Here is a 25,924-nt window from a genome sequence, read left to right as displayed (position 1 = left end):
TATAATTGGATGTCCCAGAAAGGACTTCACTTGTTTTGTGTTTTGAAGGATGAGTGGAAGATGTTAGGAGGACTATGATGCAGAGTATTCCATTAAGTGGGATGCGTTACAGCTGATTGAACAACTTTATTGTAGTTGCATAAAAGCAAACACTGTCATCTGTATTATAAGCCACTTGTAAATATACAAGTAAATCTAATCAGTATTCAACAATGTATAAGATAAACCTGTAAAGCTTGAAAGAAAAAGAAAGTAGCAAAGGAAAAAAGAAAGGGAGGAAGAAAAGGAGGAAGGGAAGGAGCAAGAAAGCTAGCAAGAAAGGAGAAAATCAAATCAGATATTTGAGAAGTCTTCCTCGAAAGCTCCTCTCTTTTTATTGAGTATTTTAGGATGCTGGGATAATGATCTTGTTATCTATCACTACATAACAATGCACCTCAAAATTTTGCACTTTAAACTCATAAAAATGAGTTATTTTGCTCACAAAAATGCAATTGGAAAGAGCTTGGTAGGGACAGAAAATCCCTGATGCAGGTGGCATCAGCTGCTGTCATTCAACTGAGGCCCGGAACATCTACTTTTGAGATGGCTCAATCATATGGCTGTCAAATAGGGCTGAAGGTCACCAGGCACTTCCGCTGGGACTGGAAACTGGGGGTTTTGCTTCCTCTCCACATGCTTGTCTGTAGGCTGCCTGAGTTTCTTCAAAGGATGATGGCTGGGTTCCAAAGTCAAGCATTTCAAGAGAATTAAGAAGAAGATGTATTGTCTCTTATAAAATAGCTTTGAAAGTCACAGAGCTTCACTTCCACTATAGTCACAAATCTACCCATACACACAAGATGAAACACTGACCCCAACTCTAAGGTAGGCTTGTTAAGGTCACATTGAAGGAAATGACATTCATAGATGATGTTGTTCCCTTTTTGGACAATAAAATATTCAAAAGATAAAGTTACTGAGAAATTTGTCCCAAATACTAGGTACACTTTCAGTAACGTTTTTATGGTTCTCTTTAATTAGGGGAGCATTTCCACATCAATGGATGTTTGACAGCATCTGGAGACATTTTTGACTGTTGCAAGTGAACACTGCCACTGGCACCCAATGGATGGAGGCCAAGGATGCTGCTAAAAAGCCTACATTGCACGGGACATCCAACAATGGAGAATTCTCTTCTCTGCTGAAAGGGTTCATAATGTCAAGGTTGAGAAGCTCTGCTTGAAAGAATAAAAGCTTTAATATTTACCTGGAAATAGAGTATTCTCTTACTGCTGGAAGTCATCCATTTTGGTATTATATAAATTTCTGATGTGGATTTTGCTCCCTAAAGTACTATAGTAAGAATTTCTGAAGGAAATGAAACAATAGGTTATCAGGTTACTCAATTACTTAAAATTTAAAAACAACAATGATTATTGTAAATGTTAACATGAGATTAAAGCTATAAGATGTACACTTATGCATACTTATGACTACATAATCCTTAGATCTTATGTGTTTTAATTATACCTACTGATAGCATAACTTTAAAAATACTAAGAATTTTAGTCTCTATGTAGAACTTACTTTCACAATTTTATTTTCACAGAAAGAGCAATTTTACCATTTAAAATATATTTTAAAGAGAGTAAACCATTCAAAATGAAAGAGTGTATTTTCAAATTAACTTTACAAAAATGAATTTTTCTTTACTCTAGTACATTAACTGTATATGATATACAAAATAATTGATAGAAAATAATATGCTATTAAAGCTGGGACCCTCAATGTTAACCCAAAGTAAAAACCACTCTTGCTGTACCTCTGTGAACAGATTAAGACATTCTAACTTCAGCTTTCTAAGATAGTAGTCTAGGACTGTACCAAACTTGTCCTTCTAGTATAATTAAATTGGCACAGTTAATACGTTAGTATTTTTTTTGGAGCCTTGTCATGTCATATTAAAGTCTTCCTTTCACACAAAGGACACTTATGGAAGTCATTAGCTGGTTTCTCAAGGCAAACATGGTAAATTGTCCTGTTTCTTCAAAGCGGTTGGCAAATATTTTTTCCCTTATCCTCCTGAAGAAAGAAGGCTATCACGGGTGTTTTTTTCCCCATAGAATATATTGATTGACTCACTAAGAATCAATGCTTCTTTTTTTTTTTATTTTTTGCCAAAACTCAGTGAATTATTTATGTACTAATGACATACATATTCTTGGAAGTTTCTGAATTATTCTATGCTTCTTCTGTCTCTAAATAGAAACCATCTATATTCTATTAAGCCATCATATTAAAATTAAGTGTTATTTATTTTGCAAAACCATCTTTCATACTTTCAATCATTATATTTTTATTTGTGATAGTTTTTTAAATTATGATTTAAAATTTGTCACTCATGTATAATAGTTTCAATATTATGAAAGTTATGGTTTATAATTGACAATTTACATCTCATTTATAGTGATTACTTTTTCTATAAACTGCAGACTTTGAATTCTATGTGATTTTAATAGTTATGCCTATTTTCCACTTCTTTCTCAGTGTGCATTGTAAGCTATTTGTCAACAGGGACATTGTGCTTCTCTTACATTTTCAAAATCCACTACAGAGTGATAAATATATTGTGAAGACACAATAAGTAATTGATTATTTGATTCATGATAGCTTTTCAAATATAAAGATTTCCACAACATAGGAAAAGTGAAATACAATTTTGGAAAAAGTAATTTTTTAAGAGAAGATTCAATACATTGGATCTTCTTATTTGGTTTTTCACCAAAACCAATAAGATTTTGGTGAAAAAAAAATGTAGGGTATAGGATTACAGAAGACTGAGAAGACAGCTTGAGGTTAGCTTCCAAGCCCTGCACTGCTCAGTTCTCTCAATTAGTGATTAGAAAAGAAGATAAAATGGAAGAGTGAGATCAAGAGTAAAAGAGAGCAGGCTGGGTGAGGTGGCTCACACCTATAATCCCAGCACTTTGGGAGGCCAAGGTGGGTGGATCACCTGAGGTCAGGAGTTTGAGACCAGCTTGAACAACATGGAGAAACCCCGTCTCTACTAAAAATACAAAATTAGTTGAGCGTGGTGGTGCATGCCTGTAATCCCAACCACTCAGGAGGCTGAGGCAGGAGAATTGCTTGGACCCAGACAGGTTGGGTTGAGCCAAGATCGTGCCATTGCACTCCAGCCCGGGCAACAAGAGCAAAACTCCTTCTCAAAAACAAACAAACAAACAAACAAACAAACAAACAAACAAAACACGGAGCAATAGAAGCTACTGCTTTTACTGTTTTCATTTACAGTATCTCTGTAGTAGTAGGTCAGTAGCCCTCCTCTTTTGTTGTCCATGATTGTGTCAAATACAGGTGGCTGAGGATAAGGGAGATATTCTACATACTTATGAATGAAACTAAAGGCAGTCTCAGTGCCTTAATTATTCTGCACAACTCAAGACCACTGTGGAGCCCTGGCGACAAATCATTATTTCCTATGGAGGGATGCCACAGCAAATAATTTCATGGGGAAAGAAGAGAAGTAGAATAAAACGGAAAGATAATTTACAAGGCATCTGTTAATTGGCTGAATATATTAATGAAAATCCATGAGGCACCCATTAAAACAGCTGCATAATATAGATGCTGCAGGTTGTGAGGGTAGCATTTACAGTTGAATGAAAGTCATTCAATATAACTAGAAAAAAGAAGTAATTGTGATTATTTTCTTGTCTTGATTTTAAATTGCAGGCTTCCATAGCTTTGGAAATCATGCAGAATTCTACAATTTATTCTTCAATTATATTTTCTTCAAATTTGAGCTTTTTAAAGCTTATTCATGTATTTTCCATCTCCTTGAAGGAATATTTGTATCATTTTCATTACATCAAATTTAATACTGTATGGGTAGCATTGTCTTTCCTGTGACCAAGTACCTACCTTCCATGTTAATGGAATTACCATTATGTTTATTTGAAAAACAACATTGAGAATAGGTTGGCCTGAGGTTGATGTTTTCCACATTTTCTGAAACCTTTTTACGCTTTTTGTCTCATTATATTGAAAAGACTTAATACAAACACTTACTAAGTACCCATAAAAATTTAAAAAATATTTACAAAATAAAAGACTTCCAATTTTAAAACATCAGACTATTGTATGAACATCCTTGAAAGTCTCAGTTAGAGCCAAGCTTCCTAACAATGCATTCTATGTGTTTTTCTATACCTTTTGTTTCAAATTACTTTTACAAATAATTAGGACATTGTCTTCCCCAAATCACTATAGATGTCCTTATTGATAATAAACAGACAAAAATGATTTCTTAATTCAGTAATATACTGATGCAATTTAACAATATAGATATTAAATTAGACATGAACATTGAAATATTAGAACTAAAAAAGCACAAATTTTTAAAACATGAATTTCAGAAATTTTGCCCGCAATGGCACTCTTACATAAAAATTATTTTCTGTCACTCTAAGTTAAAAATTAAAGCTGTATTGCAACACCTGCAAGAAAATCACACAAAATGCCAAATATTAGCAGGAATGCTAAAAACTCAACCATTTCAAAATGTGAGAGACTATCATATGCTGAGAGAGAACACATTTCAATTTATGAAATTGACTGCCAAGTATGTAATCACAGCCACTAAGCTAATGAGATATAATTTGTAAGATTTTACTTTTATTGTTCTAAAAACACTGCTAGTTATCAGTGTATCAATTAATATTATTTATTTTCTCAATACACAGAAATGAAATACATATAGTCTAGTTTAAAAGAGATAGTCAAGTGCTATGGGGTGCTGAGAAGAATGTATATTCTGTTGATTTGGGGTGGAGAGTTCTGTAGATGTCTATTAGGTCTGCATGGTCCAGAGCTGAGTTCAAGTCCTGAATATTCTTGTTAATTTTCTGTCTTGTTGATCTGTCTAATACTGACAGTGGATTGTTAAGGTCTCCCACTATCATTGAGTGGGAGTCTAAGTCTCTTTATAGGTCTCTAAGAACTTGCTTTATGAATCTGGGTGCTCCTGTATTTATTGGGTGCGCATATATTTAGGATAGTTAGCTCTTCTTGTTGCATTGATCCCTTTACCATTACATAATGCCCTTCTTTGAATTTTTTGATCTTTGTTGGTTTAAAGTCTGTTTTAACAGAGACTAGAATTGCAACCCCAGCTTTTTTTTTTTTTGCTTTCCATTTGCTTGGTAAATCTTCCTCCATCCCTTTATTTTGGGCCTATGTGTGTCTTTGCATGTGAGATGGGTCTCCTGAATACAGAACACTGACGGGTCTTGACTCCATCCAATTTACCCGTCTGTGCCTTTTAATTGGGGCATTTAGCCTGTTTACATTTAAGGTTAATATTGTTATGTGTGAATTTGATCCTGTCATTATGATGCTAGCTGGTTATTTTGCCCATTAGTTGATGCGGTTTCTTCATGGTGTCGATGGTCTTTACATTTGGGTTTGTTTTTGCAGTGGCTGGTACCGGTTTTTCCTTTCCATATTTACTGCTTCCTTCAGGAGCTCTTGTAAGACAGGCCTGGTGGTGATAAAATCCCTCAGCATTTGCTTGTCTGTAAAGGATTTTATTTCTCCTTCACTTATGAAACTTAGTTTGGCTGGATATGAAATTCTGAATTGAAAATTCTTTTCTTTAAGAATGTTGAATATTGGCCCCCACTCTCTTCTGGCTTGTAGGGTTTCTGCCAAGAGATCTGCTATTAGTCTGAAGGGCTTCCCTTTGTGGGTAACCTAACCTTTCTCTCTGGCTGTCCTTAACATTTTTCCCTTCATTTCAATCTTGGTGAATCTAATGATTATGTGTCTTGGGGTTGCTCTTATCAAGGAGTATCTTTGTGGTGGTCTCTGTATTTCCTGAATTTGAATGTTGGCCTGCTTTGCTAGGTTGAAGTTCTCCTGGATAATATCCTGAAGAGTGTTTTCCAACTTGGTTCCATTCTCCCCATCACTTTCAGGTACACCAATCAAATGTAGGTTTGGTCTTTTTCACATATTCCCATATTTCTTGGAGGCTTTGTTTATTCCTTTTCATTCTTTTTTCTCTAATCTTGTCTTCATACTTTATTTCATTGAGTTGATCTTCAATCTCTGACATCCTTTCTTCTACTTGATTGATTCGGCTATTGATACTTGTGTATGTTTCATGAAGTTCTTGTGCTGTGTTTTTCAGCTCCATCAGGTCATTTATGTTCTTCTCTAAACTCGTTATTCTAGGTAGCAATTCCTCAAACCTTTTATCAAGGTTCTTAGGTTCCCTGCATTAGGTGAGAACATGCTCCTTTAGCTCAGAGGAGTTTGTTATTACCCACCTTCTGAAGCCTACTTCTATCAATTCATCAAACTCATTCTTCATCTAGTTTTGTTCCCTTGCTGGCGGGGAGTTGTGATCCTTTGGAGAAGAAGAGGCATTCAGGTTTTTGGAATTTTCAGCCTTTTTGCTCTGTTTTTTTTCTCATCTCCATGTTTTACCTACCTTTGGTCTTTGCTGTTGGTGACCTTTGGAAGGAGTTTTTGTGTGGTCGTCTTTTTTATTGATGTTGATGCTATTGTTTTCTGTTTGTTAGTTTTTCTCCTAAAGAATAATTTTTCAAATCTATCCATCTGAGAAAGGGCTAATATCCAGAATCTACAATGAACTTAAACAAATTTACAAGAAAAAACCACCTCATCAAAAAGTACGTGAGGGATATGAACAGACACTTTTCAAAAGAAGACATTTATGCAGCCAACAAATATATGAAAAAAAGTTCATCATCACTAGTCATTAGAGAAATGCAAATCAAAACCACAGTGAGATACCATCTCATGCCAGTTAGAATGGCGATCATTAAAAAAATCAGGAAACAACAGATGCTGGAGAGAATGTGGCGAAATAGGAATGATTTTACATTGTTGGTGGGGTGTAAATTAGTTCAGCCATTGTGGAAGAGACTGTGGCGATTCCTTAAGGACCTAGAACCAGAAATACCATTTGATCCAGCAATCCCATTACTGGGTATATACCCAAAAGATTATAAATCATTCTACTATAAAGACACATGCACACATAATGTTATTGCAACATTATTCACAATATCAAAGACTTGAAACCAACCCAAAAGCCCATCAATGTCAGACTGGATAAAGAAAATGTGTCACATATACACCATGGAATACTATGTAGCTATCAAAAAAGAATGAGTTCATGTCCTTTGCAGGGACATGGATGAAGCTGGAAACCATCATTCTCAGCAAAATAACACAGGAACAGAAAACCAAACACTGCATGTTCTCACTCATAAGTGGGAGTTGAGCAATGAGAAGATATTGGCACAGGTAAGGGAACATTACATACTGGGGCCTGCGGGTGGTGGGGGGCAAGGGGAGGGATAGCATTAGGAGAAATACCTAATGTCAATGATGGGTTGATAGGTGCAGCAAACCACCATGGCACATGTATACCTATGTAACAAACCTGCCTATTCTGCACATGTATCCCAGAACTTAATGTATATTAAAAATAAATAAATAAATAAGCTGCCACTATGCACTGCCTTAATTAAAAAAAAAGAGATAGTCAAATACAAAGTCATTGCTTCATTTAAAGATAAAATTTTTTCATCAGTTCAGAAACTAAACATTGTTCAAATGGAGGAACAGCTGGCACAGATGTCAAAGAATTCTGTTTGGTGTTAGTCACAGCTGAAGTTTATATCTAGCCTTCCTTAAAGCTTTGGAAGAACATAATGAATGGTCACCTTGAAATAAAGATGACACATTTTTCAACTAGTTAACTTTATAAAAACATTATATGCCTCCAGTACAGCAATGGTAATCTTCTCAAATGGATAAAAGTGTTGAACTACATCTGTTGTTACCTAACAACACCCCTTGAGTGTGACATATAACCCTGTCTGTGGCAGCACTGTAGAGAATAGAGGGAGAGAATATTTAGATTATTATTTCATACATCTCACTGTAAAACATTAAAATATGCAGCAAAACAATGTGCACAAAGACCGGATTTCAGAACACTGTCAGCAGAAGTCCTCTTTCATGACCTGAAAGTATTTATCAATCGTCCATAAAAATGAGTTTTGGTAGAAAACTAAGAAATGTTTGTACTCTCATATAAGCATAAAGACTTCACAAATATTGTACTTTAAAAAAATTCTAGTAGATTTGTGCTTGTTTGTGGATGGACACGCTCACCATAGACCACTTTTGCCTGATTATTCTTAGAAGCATTATACATGAATTAGTACAACGCATTTTGTAAGTGTGTACGGCTCTTCTTGCTCATAATGTTTTAAAATCCATTCATGTCACTAGGTCTATCAGTAATTACTTCCTCTTTATTTTTGAGTCTTCAATTGTACGAATGTAACAGTGTGTTTATTCATTCTCCTCTTAATGGACAGCTGCTTTGTTTACATAATTATTATAAATAAGGCTGTTATGAACATTTTTGTATGTCTTTCTGAGTTCATATGTTTTTATTCATTTCAGGTAGATTCCTAGTAGTGAAATACTTACCTATTCAAGAAACACTCCAACAGTCCTGCAACGTGGTTATGCATTTTTCTATTTTAACCAGCAATGTATGAAACTCCCTGTGGCTCCACACCTTTGTCAGAATTTTTCAGTTTGCCTGTAGTCATTCTAGTGGGAAAAGAATGTATATCAATAATGTTTTAACTTGCATTTTCTCAACTCAAATTGACATCATGCATTTTCACATGCTTTTTAAATTTATTCCTACTTAAAGTTGCTTTTTAAAGTTTGTGCCAATTTTAATTGGCTTATTTATATTTTTACTATTGACTTGTGTACATTTTATGTATCCCTGATATTAGTGAATTGCCATATATATGCTTTTTAAGTGTTTTCCCTCCTGTAGTCTGTGGCTTTTCTTTTGATTTTATATTCAGATGACAACAAATATTTATTTTATATTAAGTCAAATTATCATTTTTTTCTTTTATAGTTTTCTTTTTTTCGAATGCATTTCTGCTTAACCTTAGCCATAATGGTAATCTTTGTTCTTCTAGAAGTTTTATGGGTAGTGCTTATAGTTAGGTCTAAAACTCAAACTGATTTTTTTGAGCTGTGATATAAAAGTTTATATAAAAATAATAAAAAGTTTCTTAAAAATAGTTTTGACTAATATATCCAGTTGTTCCAGAACCATTTATTGAAAAGATATATCTTCTCCTTCACATTGACTAGGTCAACATTTAATTGATTATAAATGCACACATCATTTTTGGATTATCTTTTTGTTCCCTTCTTTTTTAATCCATATACCAATATTGACTATAGTAACAAAGCTTGTATTCTTGAAGTCAGATAGTAAAAGTCCACTGTGTTGTTTCTTTTTTACAAGGTTATTTTGGCTAATCTATAGCCATTACATTTTCACATAGTTTTAGAATCAGCATACCAATTTCCACAAAAAAAGGTTAAGCTGATGAGAATAAACATCATAACAATATCATGAGATATATATTATTTAGCTTTTTAATTCTTTAGCTCTTTAATTTTTATCAGTAATGTTTTGTAGTTTTGGTGAAAAGATCTTAGAAATTTGTCATTATATTTAATATCAGGTAATTTATATTGCTTTATTTATATTGATTTATTGCTAGAGAATTCATTGTTTTTATATAATAACCTGGACATGGCAAATTTGCTAAATACATTTATTAATTCTGGTAGAGATTTTTTTTTTCTCGTTGAACCATAAGGTTTTCTTTTCTTTTCTTTCTTTCTTTTTTTTTTGAGATGGAGTTTTGCTCTTGTTGCCCAGGCTGGAGTGCAGTGGTGCCATCTTGGCTCACTGCAACCTCTGCTTCCCAGGTTCAAGCAATTCTCCTGCCTCAGCCTCCCAAGTAGCTGGGATTACAGGCATGTGCCACCACAACAGGCTAATTTTGTATTTTTAGTAGATATGGGGTTTCTCCATGTTGGCCAGGCTGGTCTCAAACTCCCAACCTCAGGTGATCTGCCCACCTCAGCCTCCCAAAGTGCTGGGATTTCAGGCGTGAGCCATAGCGCCCGGCTGATCTAAGGTTTTCTTATACACAATAATGTCTATTTTAAGTAATGGACTTTTACATATTTTTAACCTACATATTTTAATTTTTTTCCCTTATTGTATAGGCTAGCACTTGCGGTATAATCATACATGGAAATGGAGATAATTTACATTCCTATATTGTTTAGAATTTTTCTTGTAGGTCTGTCATGAATGTCCAATATCATATTGGGAAAGCTTCCTTGTATTATTGGGTTACAGATATATATATAGATATATGCACAGATATATAGATAGATATAGATAGATATAGATATAAATATATACATATTTTTATATATATAATTTTCCAATCAGGAATGGATGTATATTTTTAAAACCTTTTTTTTTTGCTGCGACTGTTGACATAATAATGATTTTTCTCTTTATTTCTCTTAATGTGGCAAATTACCACTATTGACTTTGATTTTTAAAATATTTATTCCTAGGAAAACCCTACATGAGCACCATGATATATTATCTTCTTTGTATATTGCTGTATAGAATTTGATTATATTTTATTGACAGTATTTGTGTCTAAATTCAAAAGAGATATTGGCCTGTATTGTTTTTCTTTTATAGTTTAAAATGGCTAACCTTTTGGTATTGAGGTTATGCTGGCCTCACAAAACAGCATAAGAAGTGTATCATCCTCTTCCATGTTTTGGAAGATTTGTGTAATTTTGGTATTATTTTTCCTCAAGTATTTTATAGACTTTACCAATGAATCAATACGATTCTGGGTTTTTCTTTGTAATAAGGATTTTTTTTTACATCATCTATTCAATATATTTAATAGCTATACAGCTATTTAGATATTTAGTTTTGTTCTTTCAGCATTAGTTTTGATACGATTTTTAAACTTTATTTTACTGTTGTGTTTAATTAGTAGTTGCTCATATTATCCCATCATTATCCTTTTATGAACTATATCAATTCTTATTTTATAGCTAGTGTTGGTAATTTATTTTTACCTTTATCTTTTTCATGATCAATCTTGCTAAAGCTTCACCAATTTTACTAATCTTTTTGAAGAACCAACTTTAGGCTTTAAAATTTTCCTTCATTGTTAATTTTATGGTTCAATTATTTAGTCCTTTTTTTAAAATTTTATTTCCTCTACTTATTTTGGGTTTATTTTGTTCTTCTTAAGTTAAAAGCTTCTATCATTGATTTTAGACCTTTTATTTTTGTATAGTATAAACTGTTAATTTCACTCGAATTACTGCTTTGTTGAATTTTGTAGGTTTTTGTAGGATGTGGTTTGATTATTATGGAATTAATAATATCCTATAATCCCTCTTGTGATTTATTCTTTGACATATAGGATATTCATAATTATTTTGCTTAATTTCTTACTTTTTAAAAAATTTTGTACATGTATTGATGTCTTAATTATGATCAGAGAATATGCTGTTTTATTTTAGTCCTTTAATATATATTGAAAAGAAAAAGGGGATTATGGCAGATGGAAGGCAGGACTAGATTGCAGCTCTGGACAGAGCAGAATGTGGAGGCTTGCATTGTGAATTTTAGCTCAAATCAACTGCAAGAGCAAACCAGCAACTCTGAGAGGACCTACAGACCAACTGAAGGAAGCAGACTGCTCCTGCAGGACCCGGAAGACACCGCAAATATTGTAAGTATCCCAACTGTGGAAGTGGGAAAGGCAGATCTTCCTCTCCAGAAAGGAACACACACCCCCTCTGGAGAGGTTGAAGGTCTGTTTGTGGGAGACATTTCTGACTTTACCTGGAGCTGAGTCAAGTCAGAGAGCCAAGCGAAATATAACGGTAAAGGAAGCAGCAGAAAGGCCCTGAGAGCTCGCTCGGTCCCCAAGCAGCCTATTCCTACCTGGCACTACAGGGATCCACCGAGAGGGTGGCCAGAGGAGCAGGAGGTAAAACTCCACAGGGAGAAGGAATTCTCTAGCTGAACTTTGTAACAACTTGAATGGGGCGAGAACCCTCCTGGCCAGAACTGAGGGCTGGGCAGACTTCAAGGAGGGGGGGAAGAACTAAAGCCCTTTTATTTAGCAGCTGGGAGGTGGATAGCCCTAGGCAAGTTTTCAAGCCAGTCTTGCCCTCAGCCTGGAAATGGACTCCGGGCTCTTGGGGAGGCACGGTGGGAATGAGACCATCCCTTCAGTATGCGTGGGAGCTGAGTGTGGTCTGTGACTGCCGGCTTTCCCCCACTTGCCTGAAAACCTTCATGACTCAGCAGAGGCAGCCATAATCCTCCCAAGTACACAACTCCAGTGACCTGGGACTCTCACCACCATCCCCCACAGCAGCCCCAGCAAGACCTGCCCAAGGAGATTCTGAGCTCAGGCATGCCTAGCCCCGCCCCCACCTGATGGTCCATCCCTACCCACCCTGGTAGCAGAAGACAAAGGGTATATAGGAATAGGGGAAGAGTACTACATCAAGGGAACACACCGTGGGAGAAAAGGGTCTGAACAACAGCCTTCAGACCTAGACCTTCCCTCTGACAGAGACTACCCAAATGAGAAGGAACCAGAAAACCAACCCTGGTAATATGACAAAACAAGGCTCTTCAACAACCCCCCCAAATCATACTAGTTTATCAGCAACAGATCCAAACCAAGAAGAAATCCCTGATTTACCTGAAAAAGAATTCACGAGTTTAGTTATTAAGCTAATGAGGGAGGGGCCAGAGAAAGGTGAAATCCAATGCAAGAAAATTCAAGAAATGATACAAGAAGTGAAGGGAGAAATATTCAAGGAAATAGATAGCTTAAAGAAAAAACAACAAAAAATTCAGAAAACTTTGGACACACTTTTAGCAATGCGAAATGCTCTGGAAAGTCTCAGCAACAGAATTGAACAAGTAGAAAAAAGAAATTCAGAGCCCGAAGACAAGGTCTTCAAATTAACCCAATCCAACAAAGACAAAGAAAAAAGAATAAGAAAATATTAACAAATCCTCCAAGAAGTCTGGGATTATGCTAAACAGCCAAACTTAAAAATAATTGGTGTACCTGAGGAAGAAGAGAATTCCAAAATCCTGGAAAATATATCTGGGGGAATAATTGAGGAAAATTTCCCCGGCCTTGTGAAAGACCTAGACATCCATGAAGCACAAAAAACACCTGGGAATTCTTTGCAAAAAGATCTTCTCCTAGGTACATTGTCATCAGGTTATCCAAAGTTAAGATGAAGGAAAGAATCTTAAGAGCTGTGAGACAGAAGCACCAGGTAACCTATAAAGGAAAACCTATCAGATTAACAGCAGATTTCTCAGCACAAACCCTACAAACTAGAAGGGACTAGGGACCTATCTTCAGCCTCCTCAAATAAAATACTTATCAGCCAATAATTTTGTATCCAGGAAAACTAAGCATCAAGTATGATGAAATGATACAGTCATTTTCAGACAAGCAAAGGCTGAGAGAATTCACAATTACCAAGCCACCACTGTAAGAACTGCTAAAAGGAGCTCTAAATCTTGAAATGAATCCTGGAAACATATGAAAACAGAACTTCTTTAAAGCATATATCACACAGGACATATAAAACAAAAATACAAGTTAAAAAACAAAAACAAAAAACAAAACAAAACAAAACACAAAATAAACAGGCAACAAAGGGTAAGATGAAAGCAATGGTACCTCACATTTCAATACTAACATTGAGTGTAAATGGCCTAAATGCTCCACTTAAAAGATACAGAACTGCAGAATGGATAAGAACTCAACAACCAACTATCTGCTGCCTTCAAGAAACTCACCTAACACGTAAGGATGCACATAAACTTAAAGTAAAGGGGTGGAAAGAGACTCTTCATGCAAATGGACACCAAAAGTGAGCAGGGGTAGCTATTCTTATATCAGGCAAAACAGACTTTAAAGCAACATCAGTTAAAAGAGACAAAGAGAGACATTATATAATGGTAAAAGGCCTTATCCAACAGGAAAATATCACAGTCCTAAACATATATTCACCTAACACTGCCGCTCCCAAATTTATAAAACAATTACTAACAAATCTGAGAAATGAGATGGACAGCAACATAATGATAGTGGGGGACTTCAATACTCCACTGACAGCACTAGACAGGTCATCAAGAAATTCAAAAAAGAAACAATGGATTTAAACTATTCCTTGGGACAAATGGACTTGACAATACATACAGAACATTTAATCCAACAACCACAGAATACACATTCTATTCAACAGTGAATGAAACTTTCTCAAAGATAGACCATATGATAGGCCATAAAACAAGCCTCAATAAATTTAAGAAAATTACAATTATATCAAGCACTCTCTCAGACCACAGTGGAATAAAACTGGAAATCAACTCTAGAGGGAACCTTCAAAACCATGCAAATGCATGGAAATTAAATAACCTGCTCCTGAATGAGCATTGGGTCAAAAACAAAATGAAGATGGAATTAAAAAAATTATTTGAACTGAATGACAATAACGACAATAATGACCTCTGGGATTCAGCAAAGGCAGTGCTAACAGGAAAGTTCATAGACCTAAATGCCTACACCAAAAAGTCTGAAAGATTGCAAATAGACAATCTAAGATCACACCTCAAAGAACTAGAGAAAGAAGAACAAACCAAACCCAAACCCAGCAGAAGAAAGGAAGTAACCAAGATCAAGCAGAACTAAATGAAATTGAAACAACAACAACAAAAACAATACAAAAGATAAATGAAACAAAAAGCTAGTTCTTTCAAAAGATAAATAAAATTGATAGACCATTAGTAAGATTAACCAAGAAAAGAAGTGTGAAAATCCAAATCACCTCACTAAGAAATGAAACAGGAGATATTACAACTGACACCATTGAAATACAAAAGATCACTCAAGGCTACTATGAACACCTTTACACACATAAACTAGAAAACCTAGAAGAGATAGATAAATTTCTGGAAAAATACAATCCTCCTAGCTTAAATCAGGAAGCATTAGATACCCAGAACAGACCAATAACAAGCACTGAGATTGAAATGCTCATTTAAAAATTACCAGCACAAAAAAGTCCAGGACTAGATGGATTCACAGCAGAATTCTACCTGACATTCAAAGAATTGGCATCAATCCTTTTAACACTATTGCACAAGTTAGAGAAAGAAGGAACACTCCCTAATTCATTCTATGAAGCCAGCATCACCCTATTACCAAAACCAAGAAAGGACATAACCAAAAAAAACCACTACAGACCAATATCCTTGATGAACATAGATGCTAAAATCCTTAACAAAATACTAGCTAACCGAATCAAGCAACATAGCAAAAAGATAATCCACCATGATCAAGTGTGGTTCATACCAGGAGTGCAGGGATGGTTTAACATATGCAGCTCAATAACTGTGATATACCACGTAAACAGAATTTAAAACAAAAATCACATAATCATGTCAATATATGCAGAAAAAGCATTAGACAAAATCCAGCAATACTTTATGATTAAAATTTTCAACAAAATCGGCATACAAGGGACACACCTTAATGTAATAAAAGCCATATATGACAAACCCACAGCCAAAATAATACTGAATGAGGAAAAGTTGAAAGCATTCCCTCTGAGAGCTGGACAAGACAAGGATGCCCACTTTCACCACTCTTCTTCAACATAATACTGGAAGTCCTAGCCAGAGCAATCAGGCAAGAGAAAGAAAGAAAGGGCATCCAAGTCAGTAAAGAGGAAGTCAAACTGTCACTGTTTGCTGATGATATGATCATTTACCTTGAAAACCATAAGGACTCCTGCAGAAAGCTCCTAGAACTGATAAAAGAATTCGGCAAAGTTTCCTGATACAATGTACATAAATCAATAGCTCTTCTATACACCAACAGTGACCAAGCAGATAATAAAATCAAGAACTCAACCCATTTTACAATAGCTGACAAAAAAAAAAAATATTTAGGAATATACCTAACAAAGGAGTCAAAAGACCTCTACAAGGAAAACTACAAAACATTGCTGAAAGAAATCATAGACAACATATACAAATGGGAACACATCCCATGCTCATGGATGGGTAGAATCAATTTTGTGAAAATAATCATACTGCCAAAAGTAATCTACAAATTTGGTGCAATCCCCATCAGAATACCACCATCATTCCTCACAGAATTAGAAAAAACAATTCTAAAATTCATATGGAATCAAAAAAGAGCCCACATAGCCAAAGCAAGACTAAGCAAAAAGAAAAAATCTGGAAGCATCACACTACCTGATTTCAAACTATACTATAAGGCCACAGTGACCAAAACAGCATGGTACTGGTATAAAAATAGGCACATAGACCAATGGAACAGAATGGAAAACCCAGAAATAAACCCGAATACTTACAGACAACTGATCTTTGACAAAGCAGAGAAAAATATAAAGTGTGGAAAGGACACCCTTTTAAACAAATGGTGCTGTAATAATTGGCTAGCCACATGTAGGAGAATGAAACTGGATCCTCATCTTTCACCTTATACAAAAATCAACTCAAGATGAATTAAGGACTTAAACCTAAGACCTAAAACTGTACAAGTTCTAGAAGATAACTTTGGAAAAATCCTTTTAGACATTGGCATATTCAAGGATTTCATGACCAACGACCCATAAGCAAATTCAATAAAAATAAAGATAAATAGCTGGGACCTAATTAAACTAAAGAGCTTTTGCACTGCAAAAGGAACAGTCAGCAGAGTGAACAGACAACTCACAGAGTGGAAGAAAATCTTCACAATCTATACATCTGACAGAGGACTAATATCCAGAATCTATAACGAACTGAAACAAATAAGTAAGAAAAAAATAATCCCATCAAAAAGTGGGCTAAGGACATGAATAGACAATTGTCAAAAGAAGATATACAAATGGTCAACAAACATATGAAAAGATGCTCAACATCACTAATGATCAGGGAAATGCAAATCAAAACCACAATGGGGTACCACCTTACTCCTGCAAGAATGGTCATATTAAAAAAATCAAAAAACAGTAGATGTTGTGGTGGATGTGGCTAACAGGGAACAGTTCTACACTGCTGGTGGGAATGCAAACTAGTACAGCCACAATGGAAAACAGCGTGGAGATTTCTTAAAGAACTAAAAGTAGATCTACCATTTGATCTAGCAATCCCACTACTCAGTATCCACCCAGAGGAAAAGAAGTCAATATTAGAAAAAGATACTTGAACATGCATGTTTACAGCAACATGATTCACAATTGCAAAATTGTGGAACCAACCCAAATGCCCATCAATCATCGAGTGGATAAAGAAACTGTGGTGTGTGTATGTGTGTATATATATATATATATATATATATATATATATATAATGGCTGCATAGTATTCCATCATACATATATATGTATACATGTATGTATATATACATGTGTATATATATATATGTATATGTATGATGGAATACTATGCAGCCATTAAAAGGAATGAATTAACAGCATTTGCTGTGACCTAGATGAGACTGGAGACTATTATTTTAAGCGAAGTAACTCAAGAATGGAAAACCAAACATCATATGTTCTCACTGATATGTGGAGCTAAGCTAGGAGGACGCAAAGGCATAAGAATAATACAATGGACTTTGGGGAAGGATGCAAGTGGGGCAAGAGATAAAAGACTACAAATATGGTGCAGTGTATACTGCTGGGGTGATGAGTGCATCAAAATCTCACAAATCACCACTAAAGAACTTACTCATGTACTCATGTAACCAAATACCACCTGTACCCCAATAACTTATGGAAAAATATAATAAAATAAAAAATAAAAAAGTTATCGTGGTACTAGGTAGTTCAGTAGTGGAAAAAAATATTTACAGAGCCATAGTAACAAAAATATTGACGACAAATTTAATTTAAAAAAATGTATATATATAGAGAGAGAGGGAGAGACCAGATCCATTATTTAGTATATATGTAATGTCCCATATATTTCAAATAAATATGTATTGTTACTAGATAGAGTGTTCTATAAATGTTAATAAGGTCAAGTAGATTAGTTGTCAGTTTTTATCTAATTGTTTTAAAAATTACTGAGAAACAGATATTAAAGTCCTCAATTATGGTCATGAGTTTGTCTCTCTTCAATTCTCTGTGTTTTCTTCATATATTATAAAATTCTTCTTTTAAAAGTATGCACATGTAAGATTGCTATGCTATCTGATTAATAGCTTATTTTGTCAATACATTTTTCTTTGTTTTCCTAGATGTCTTAAGGTCTACTTTCTGTCGTTAATATCCTCATAGCATATTGCTTATTGATATGGGTAAATTTAAGTCTCTCTCTCGCTCTCTAAAAAAAGTACATATGTGTATATATATTTATGCACACATATACTTTTTTTGCTTACATACATTTTTTTTGAGTGAAAGTGACGGTCAATGGCAACTTTTTATATTCTAAGTGGAGAAAGAATTCAACTTTTATTTTACTATCCAAAATATAACAATATACAATTTTCTTGAGAGAATAAAAATCTATGAGTTATGACCACCCTTCATAAGAAAACTAATCTCATTTATTCTAATAAGCCTGTGTCTACATGGAACCCTCCTCTGTGATTTCATAAGGATGTACCATTCCAAAGAGAAGTTTTTGGGTTTTAAAAGTGATTTACTATCTTGGCCATACTGTATTATGGCTGGTATCTTGTGAAGAGTGGGGAAGCAGTAGAAAAAGTCCTTTTATGTTTAGTCTCCTAGAGGCTTCTATTCTGATCATTCACATTGCTACTTTAGGCATCACTACTTTTGATAAAGAAACAGGAGAGGAAAATGCTATGAATAAACACGCACACTCGAAGATACCATTTTTTTAAAGTTCTACAAAAAGCCTATTTTGCTAATAGAATCTCTTTACTTTGGTGTCACACTTGAGCTTATCTAGTGTTTTCCAGATGCACTTTCTTCACCTCAAAAGGCCATATTTAAACAACAACCACAAAAAAGTACATTAAGAAAAATTCTTCATACTCTCTGCCAAAATCACATGTACTTTACTGAAATAGACGATACCTTTTTTTGATATCCAATGAAATATACGTTGTAAAAAAATTAAGATAATGTCAAAGTTACCATATATTTGTTTTTCACAAGTTATCAACACGAAACTTGCTCTTGGGGTGTTGGTTATTTGTCAGCAATTATTAATAGGTATTGATACCAACAAAGTCCCCACTGGGGTTTAGCCCTCAAAATAGCTGAGGACTAAAAACCCATCAGTAAGCAGCTGCTGCTATCATGAAGTGCACACTGCGGTTAAAATTTACATGGAAGTGTTCATATTAAATATAAATTTTTAAATTACCCAATGGTGATAAAATTGCCTTTTATTTAAATTTATTTTTAATTTGCAAGCATATTAATTAGAACAGTTGCAGTTTTGTAAAAACATTTTCAAAATCTCAAATTTAAATTAAATCATTATTTGTATTAAGATTTCACAAAAACATACCTTAAAATTTAAATAACTCTAGAAAAAGCATGATACAAATAAGCAATGCTCAATTTCAATCATTTCACCAGTTGTCTTTGGGTCAGTTGGTGACTTCGTTGTTCTTGGCTAGGCCCACTTATGTGTCTGGGGATTAACTAGCCTATTTGCTTATCTAGGCTGTGCACACCTGGGATGACTAGAACAACTCAGATATACTTCACATTTCTTACCCTCCAGTAGACTAGTCTGGGTATGCCATTGTGATATTAATAGAAGAATGAGAGAGGAGAAGAACCCAATCATATAGGCACATTTCAAACTCCTGTTTGCATGATATTGGCTAACATTCAATTGGTCAAAGCAAATCACATGACCAAACCCAGAGTCAAGCAATGGGCAAATCCAAGTGAAGTGGCAAAGAGCATGGAAACAGGGAGGTGTAAAACATAGGCGGGTGGTGCAGTGGCCCATGCCTGTAATACAAGCACTTTGAGAGGCTGAGGCCAGAAGATGGCTTGAGCCCAGGAGTTTGAGGCCAACCTGGGGAACAGTGAGAACTGGTCGCTACCAAAAATATTTTAGAAATTAGCTGGGTGTGCCCAGCGTGGTGGCTCATGCCTGTAATCTCAGCACTTTGGGAGGCTGAGGTGGGTGGATCATTTGAGGTCAGGAGTTCAAGACCAGCCTGGCCAATATGGTGAAACCCCATCTCTACTAAAAATACAAAAAGTCAGCTGGGGGTGGTGGTGGGGACCTGTAATCCCAGCTGCTCGGGAGGGTGAGGCAAGAGAATTGCTTGAACCCAGGAGATGGAGGTTGCAATGAGCCAAGATCATGCCACTGCACTTCAGCCTGGGTGACAGAGTGAGACTCCATCTCAAAATAAATAAATAAATGAACAAATAGCTGGGTGTTTTGGTGTGCACCTATAGTACTAGATACTAAAGAGGCTTAGGTGAGAGGATTGCTAGAGCCCAGGAGTTCAAGGCTGCAGTAAGTTATCACTGTGCCACTGCACTCCAGCCTAGGCAAGAAAGACCCTGTCTCAGAAAGATTTTTTTTTTGAAGTTGGGGGAAAGAACACATAATGTTCATTGACACAACATTCTCACCATTTACAGGCCTTAAACTTAAATTTTTATGTCTTTCACATTTATCATATTTTTGAATATATCTAAAGTCATATGAGAAAATTTATGGTTAATTCAAGATTATTAGGATAAATAATATTTTTTGTTTCTATGTCTATTGGCATATCTGCACAACCCATATAAAGGTGATTTTAAAAATTACTTGTGTAAAGGGAAGATTTTGCTGTTGGAAAGCATATAGAATTCATTAGCATTGAAAGCAAATTTGAATGGTCTGTCTGGAGTTCTTGGTATCCTATTCTCTCTATATATGTAAGAATGACTTTTGTCTTTAACATATCAGTTGTTTAGATGAGTATAAAAATAATAGTCACTAATCCAGATGTTTCATAATATCAAATTAATTCAAGAAAAATAAGTTTATATAAATTAATAATATCCATCGAACTCTTCCCACCTCTCCAATAAAGTCAAAAAATTTAGAAAGTGAGAAAAGAATGCACAGTGGATCAGTAGAAAAGAACATAAAGGCATAGAAAGAGGTGAAATCACATAAGGATGGTGGAGAGGAAATTTATATACATGAGTTAGCGTTGTGCATGTTATTCCAAATAGTAAGAGTTATATACTAACTAAAATATTATTTTTTCACGGAAGACTTGAGGAAGGTAGCATTCATTTAATTTTCTATCTGCAGCTATAACCAAAGGAAAAAGCTTGTGTTGAAATGTCTAGCTGTGGAAGGTAGCATTCATTTAGTTTTCTATCTGCAGTTATAACCAAAGGAAAAAGCTTGTGTTGAAATGTCTAGCTGTGGAGATGTTTGTCATTGCAGACACTTTTATTTGTAATTCATGCAATGTAAATAAAGCAAAATAGAGGAAATATTGTGGTAAAAGAAAAAGCTATATATTTTTTCTTTTTAAAATAGACAAAAAATTTGGCAAATAAAATATAGAATTTCTAAACCATGATTTACAGAAAAGTGAGATTTTATATATATATATATATACTTGAATAAGTACATATAAGAATATGTACTGAATAAGATGGAGTGAAAAATTTTTATGCATGTGTAGATTTGTAGACAAAAGATGATGTCTGACAATGCTACATGATATCAAGAAGTAAGCAGAGTACATATCTTAGCAAATTTTGATGCATAAAATCAAGATTCTTGACAAATAACAAAAATTCATATCAAAGCACATTTTCTCAAAAAAAAGCTTTACATAATGAAAATATTTAACACTATACATTGGTTTGTTCTTTTTAAAGATGTGTTTAGTGTGAAATGTAGCACATAAGGATAATTAATTACACTTAGTTAAAATATAAACCTCAATGAATTATCAAAATATGAACTCATGTAATTTATAGAAAAATCAGGAAATAGAATAACTTAAACTAACCAGAATCCTATCTCATGCTATATCTTAATGATTACCTCCTTTCTCCTGGGGTTTTTAGGATGCTTCTAATGTTTTGCATCTTAAACTACAGAAGATTCTATAGGATTGCTAATTTTGTATAAATTGATCAAGTTATACACTTGTAATTTGTGTACATATTTTATATTTCAATTTTAAAAATGTAACAATGCTTTGTTATCATAAAGTCCTTTAACTCTCCTTAACTGCTAGTTTATTAGGACATATTTGACACACTATAAGCCCCTAGTATAGGAAAATTTTAACCATGAGTTCTCTGAGCAGCAAAATAACAATAATAGTAACAACATCAAACTAACAAAAGATATAAAACAAGTTTTAAAATGAGAGTTTGGGAGTTAGAAGTTTGTTTTCTAAAGGTAAAATTTTCTGCTCTCCATCTTTATTGGGATGGAATTTGTTCACTTATGTGAGCAAATCAATACTCAAAATTGAGAGGCTATAACAAAATAAAAGGGGAAATAACTGGATTAATTTGAAAAGGCCTGAGTTTGCATAATAATTATTTATTTGAAATCTGTGAAACATGTCTCTCAGTACAAGAACTAAATCTTACACTTGGGTGTATGGACAGCACAAAGTACATCACTTTCATTTATTTTATGTCAAATAAATCATTGTTGGAAGGAAGGAAGGAAGAAGAGCTATTAAGGTACAGTGGAAATACATGAATCTTAGATGTAGGTAGGGCTGAATTGGACCCTGGTTAAGCTATGTACATATTTTCTGCATCTACAGAAAGTTTTTCATCTTTTTAAGTTTTGGGCTTGCAATATTCAGATTCTAAGTAACATCATGTGAGCTGGAAAAATTAACTGATACATTTCATGCAAAATTTGTATTTTAATAATGCATCCAAATGTGTCCAAGGGAAGATAAATGTTAACTTCCCTGTCTCTGAAAATTTTATACTGTGAAAGTGTCTGTTTTTATTGACTTAATGGTTTATTTTGTAAGGATTAATTGAAATGATATATGTGCATGCCCCTTGTAAACCTAAGGGTACTAGGGATATTATGAGTGTACATTTTAAATAACATTTATATTATTCACTGGATACCAGCTTTTCTAGGCTGAGCCAAAATAGAAAAACAGGCCATAAATCAAATCAATCTGCAATGATCACTAAAACATCACTGGGGTAGATCCACAGTGCCAGTTATTTTTGGTCTCTATAGTGAACAGTCCCTTCACAAAACTAGCAAATCCTATTTTTTCTGACAAGACTGGTTAAATTCATTTTCCTCAAATTGAAGTTTAATAGAGCAATGGTAAAGTGTGCTCCTAAATAAGTAAAATTAAAATAACCTCAAATCCAAAAATCTTTCATCTGTTTTCACAAAGTGAAAGGATGCAAAATGATTACCCTATATAGAGATTATATTTAGGGCTGTTTTCTAATATATTATATTACTAAGACACATCATTAAACACAAGTAGAACCAAACTTTGCAGGCCTCAAATATAATTAATAGCCTTATAATATTTGTCTTGGAATTTCTCAGCTCAAGCATCTATAAATTGGGTTTTCCTGAATGAGCGCATTTTTTGCTTGAATCTTTAGTACTTCTGATGTAATCTGAATAATACACATGATTCCAAACTTTCTATACTCAATTTTTAAAATGTGTAAATGCAGTACAGACCAATCCTTTTTTTTTTTTTTTTTGAAACACAATCTCACTCTGTCTCCCAGGCTGGAGTGCAATGGCTCGATCTCGACTCACTGCAACCTAGCCTCCCAGGTTCAAGTGATTCTCCTGCCTCAGCATCCTGAGTAGCTGGGATTACAGGTGACTGCCACCACATCTGGCTAATTTTTGTATTTTTAGTAGAGATGGGGTTTCACCATGTTGGTAAAGCTGGTCTTGAACTCCTGATTTCAGGTGATCTGCCTGCCTCCACCTTCCAAAGTGTTGGGATTACAGGCTTCAGCCACCGTGCCTGGCCATTACAGACCAATTCTTAGAAACTTATTTTCGACTTGTTGAATGTATTTGTAAAGATGAGAGAAAAATATTAAAATGTTAAATAAGGTTTCTATTTTACACTGTATCAATAAAATGTACATATTTTTAATGATTTTCTTAAACGTATTTTTTTCTCCCATTTTTTTCTGTCAGGTATAATTGCACCCACCCACCAATTTTAAATATAGGATAATGTCAAAATCGTCAGGAAATTAATAGAAATTTTAAATTCACAAACACGTGATATGGAACAGATATTCAAAAAACCCCATTAAGTTAGACATTATCTCCTATTTCAGGAACCCATCTGCAATATTTTAACTAGAATGCTTCTTTCCTGAAAATGCACATTCATTCTGTATGCTATTAAAGTCATCCATAACTAAAAGTAAATAATGCTGTTTTAAAATATTGCAATGCATTTTCATGACTTGCCTTGCTTATGAACACAGGAATTTGTTCATAAATTATCTTTAGGAAATATGTAAATCTCCATACTTTATGAATGAGAAGACCAAATCAAAATAATGTGGCAGTCTGGGTTCATTTGGGAGATAAACATCACACAGTAGATTATCAGGGATGTTTGATACAAAGCACTATTAAGTATGGTTAAAAAAAAAAAAAAAGAAAGAAAATAAAGAAAAATGGAGTACGAATCCGTCAGGTTAGAACCATGGCAGTGACCAAGGAGCTCTTACAAATGGACCTATACATGCTGCTAGACAGCTAGACATTGAGGAGAAGGTGGCAGACAAAGAGGTGGAGAAGGCACATAGGCAGAAGGCCCCCTCCTGCTACCCTGAACTCTTCCACTGGCAGCTGAAGTCTTCCACCAGCATTCTCAGGCCTTGGAGGTGCTGACCGATGCTGCAGCCGGGGCTGCGTATGACAAGGTCAGGAAAGCCAAGAAGCAGGCAGCAGAGAGGACTCAGAAACTAGATGAGAAAAGGAAGAAAGTGAAGCTTGATCTGGAGGCCCTGAAGCGGGAGCGGCAGCACCAGGCGGAGGGGGAGGGAGGGGGGAGGGGGAGGAGGAGGGGGAGGAGGGAGGAGGAGGAGGAAGAGGAGGAGGAGATGGAGGAGAGCCTGAGCACCAGGACACTAGGGCGAGAGATCAAACGCCTGAGTGAAGAGGATTCCCGGCAGCTGGAGGAAGAGCAGAGGCTGATCCGGGAGCAGATACACCAGGAGCGTGACCAGAGGTTGAGAGGAAAGACAAAATACTAAAGGCCAAGGAACCTCCAAACTAAAGCTAAAATGGAAGTGCAAGAAGGCTCGGGGGGAGTCAAAAACTGGCCACTCCAGAGACGTCCTCCTATGGCTTTTGCAAAAGTATGGTGAGGTTCTCAACCTGGTGCTTTCCAGTAAGAAGGTAGGCACTGCTGTGGTGGAGTTTGCGACTGCCAAGGCTGCGGAGCTGGCTGTCCAGAATGAAGTTGGCCTGGTGGATAACCCTCTGAAGATTTCCTGGTTGGAGGGACAGCCCCAGAGCACCGTGGGCCCCAGCCACCCAGCACTGTCAAAGGGCTCAGTGCTGTCGGTGAGGGAATACGAGAGCGTCATCATGATGCACATGCGCTGTGCAGCCGAGCTACAATGGCTGATCTCAGAGATGCACTGGCAAGACCGAGAGGGGCAGCCCACGTAACGCTGGCTCCAGCCACCCGCCCGCAGCCTTTTTCTTTAACGTCACCAATAAACTTTTGTTTGTTTGTTTGTTTTTAAGAAAAAAAAGAAGGAATGATAAGATGTAAGGAAACTCTGTATGGTATCTTAGGGCTGATGGAAAGTACTCAAGGACAAACTTGGAAGGTGTTCAGACTTTACTGGAGAAAATGTGGGTCAGTTCACTGGATACCAGGAAAGTTCTCAATTTTGGCCAGACCAGAGCTGAT

The 25,924-nt window shown here is 35.3% G+C and overlaps 1 long non-coding RNA gene and 1 pseudogene across 1 annotated transcript; one reads left to right on the top strand and one right to left on the bottom strand.

The window, feature by feature from the left end:
* Window positions 1-334: 334 nt before the first annotated feature.
* Window positions 335-25,571, bottom strand: LOC129031921 (uncharacterized). Its single transcript, XR_008501150.1, has 4 exons — window positions 25,381-25,571; window positions 8,539-8,664; window positions 1,250-1,350; window positions 335-718 (listed from the first exon to the last, which is right to left on the bottom strand). It is a non-coding gene; the product is annotated as an uncharacterized LOC129031921 (long non-coding RNA).
* On the top strand, window positions 24,704-25,677 carry LOC129031920 (dnaJ homolog subfamily C member 17-like; annotated as a pseudogene).
* The last annotated feature ends 247 nt before the right edge of the window (window positions 25,678-25,924 follow it).

The sequence above is a fragment of the Pongo pygmaeus genome, chromosome 11 (assembly GCF_028885625.2).
Source record: "Pongo pygmaeus isolate AG05252 chromosome 11, NHGRI_mPonPyg2-v2.0_pri, whole genome shotgun sequence".
Taxonomy (NCBI): Eukaryota; Metazoa; Chordata; class Mammalia; order Primates; family Hominidae; genus Pongo; species Pongo pygmaeus.
This window is presented reverse-complemented; position numbering and strand designations above follow the sequence as displayed.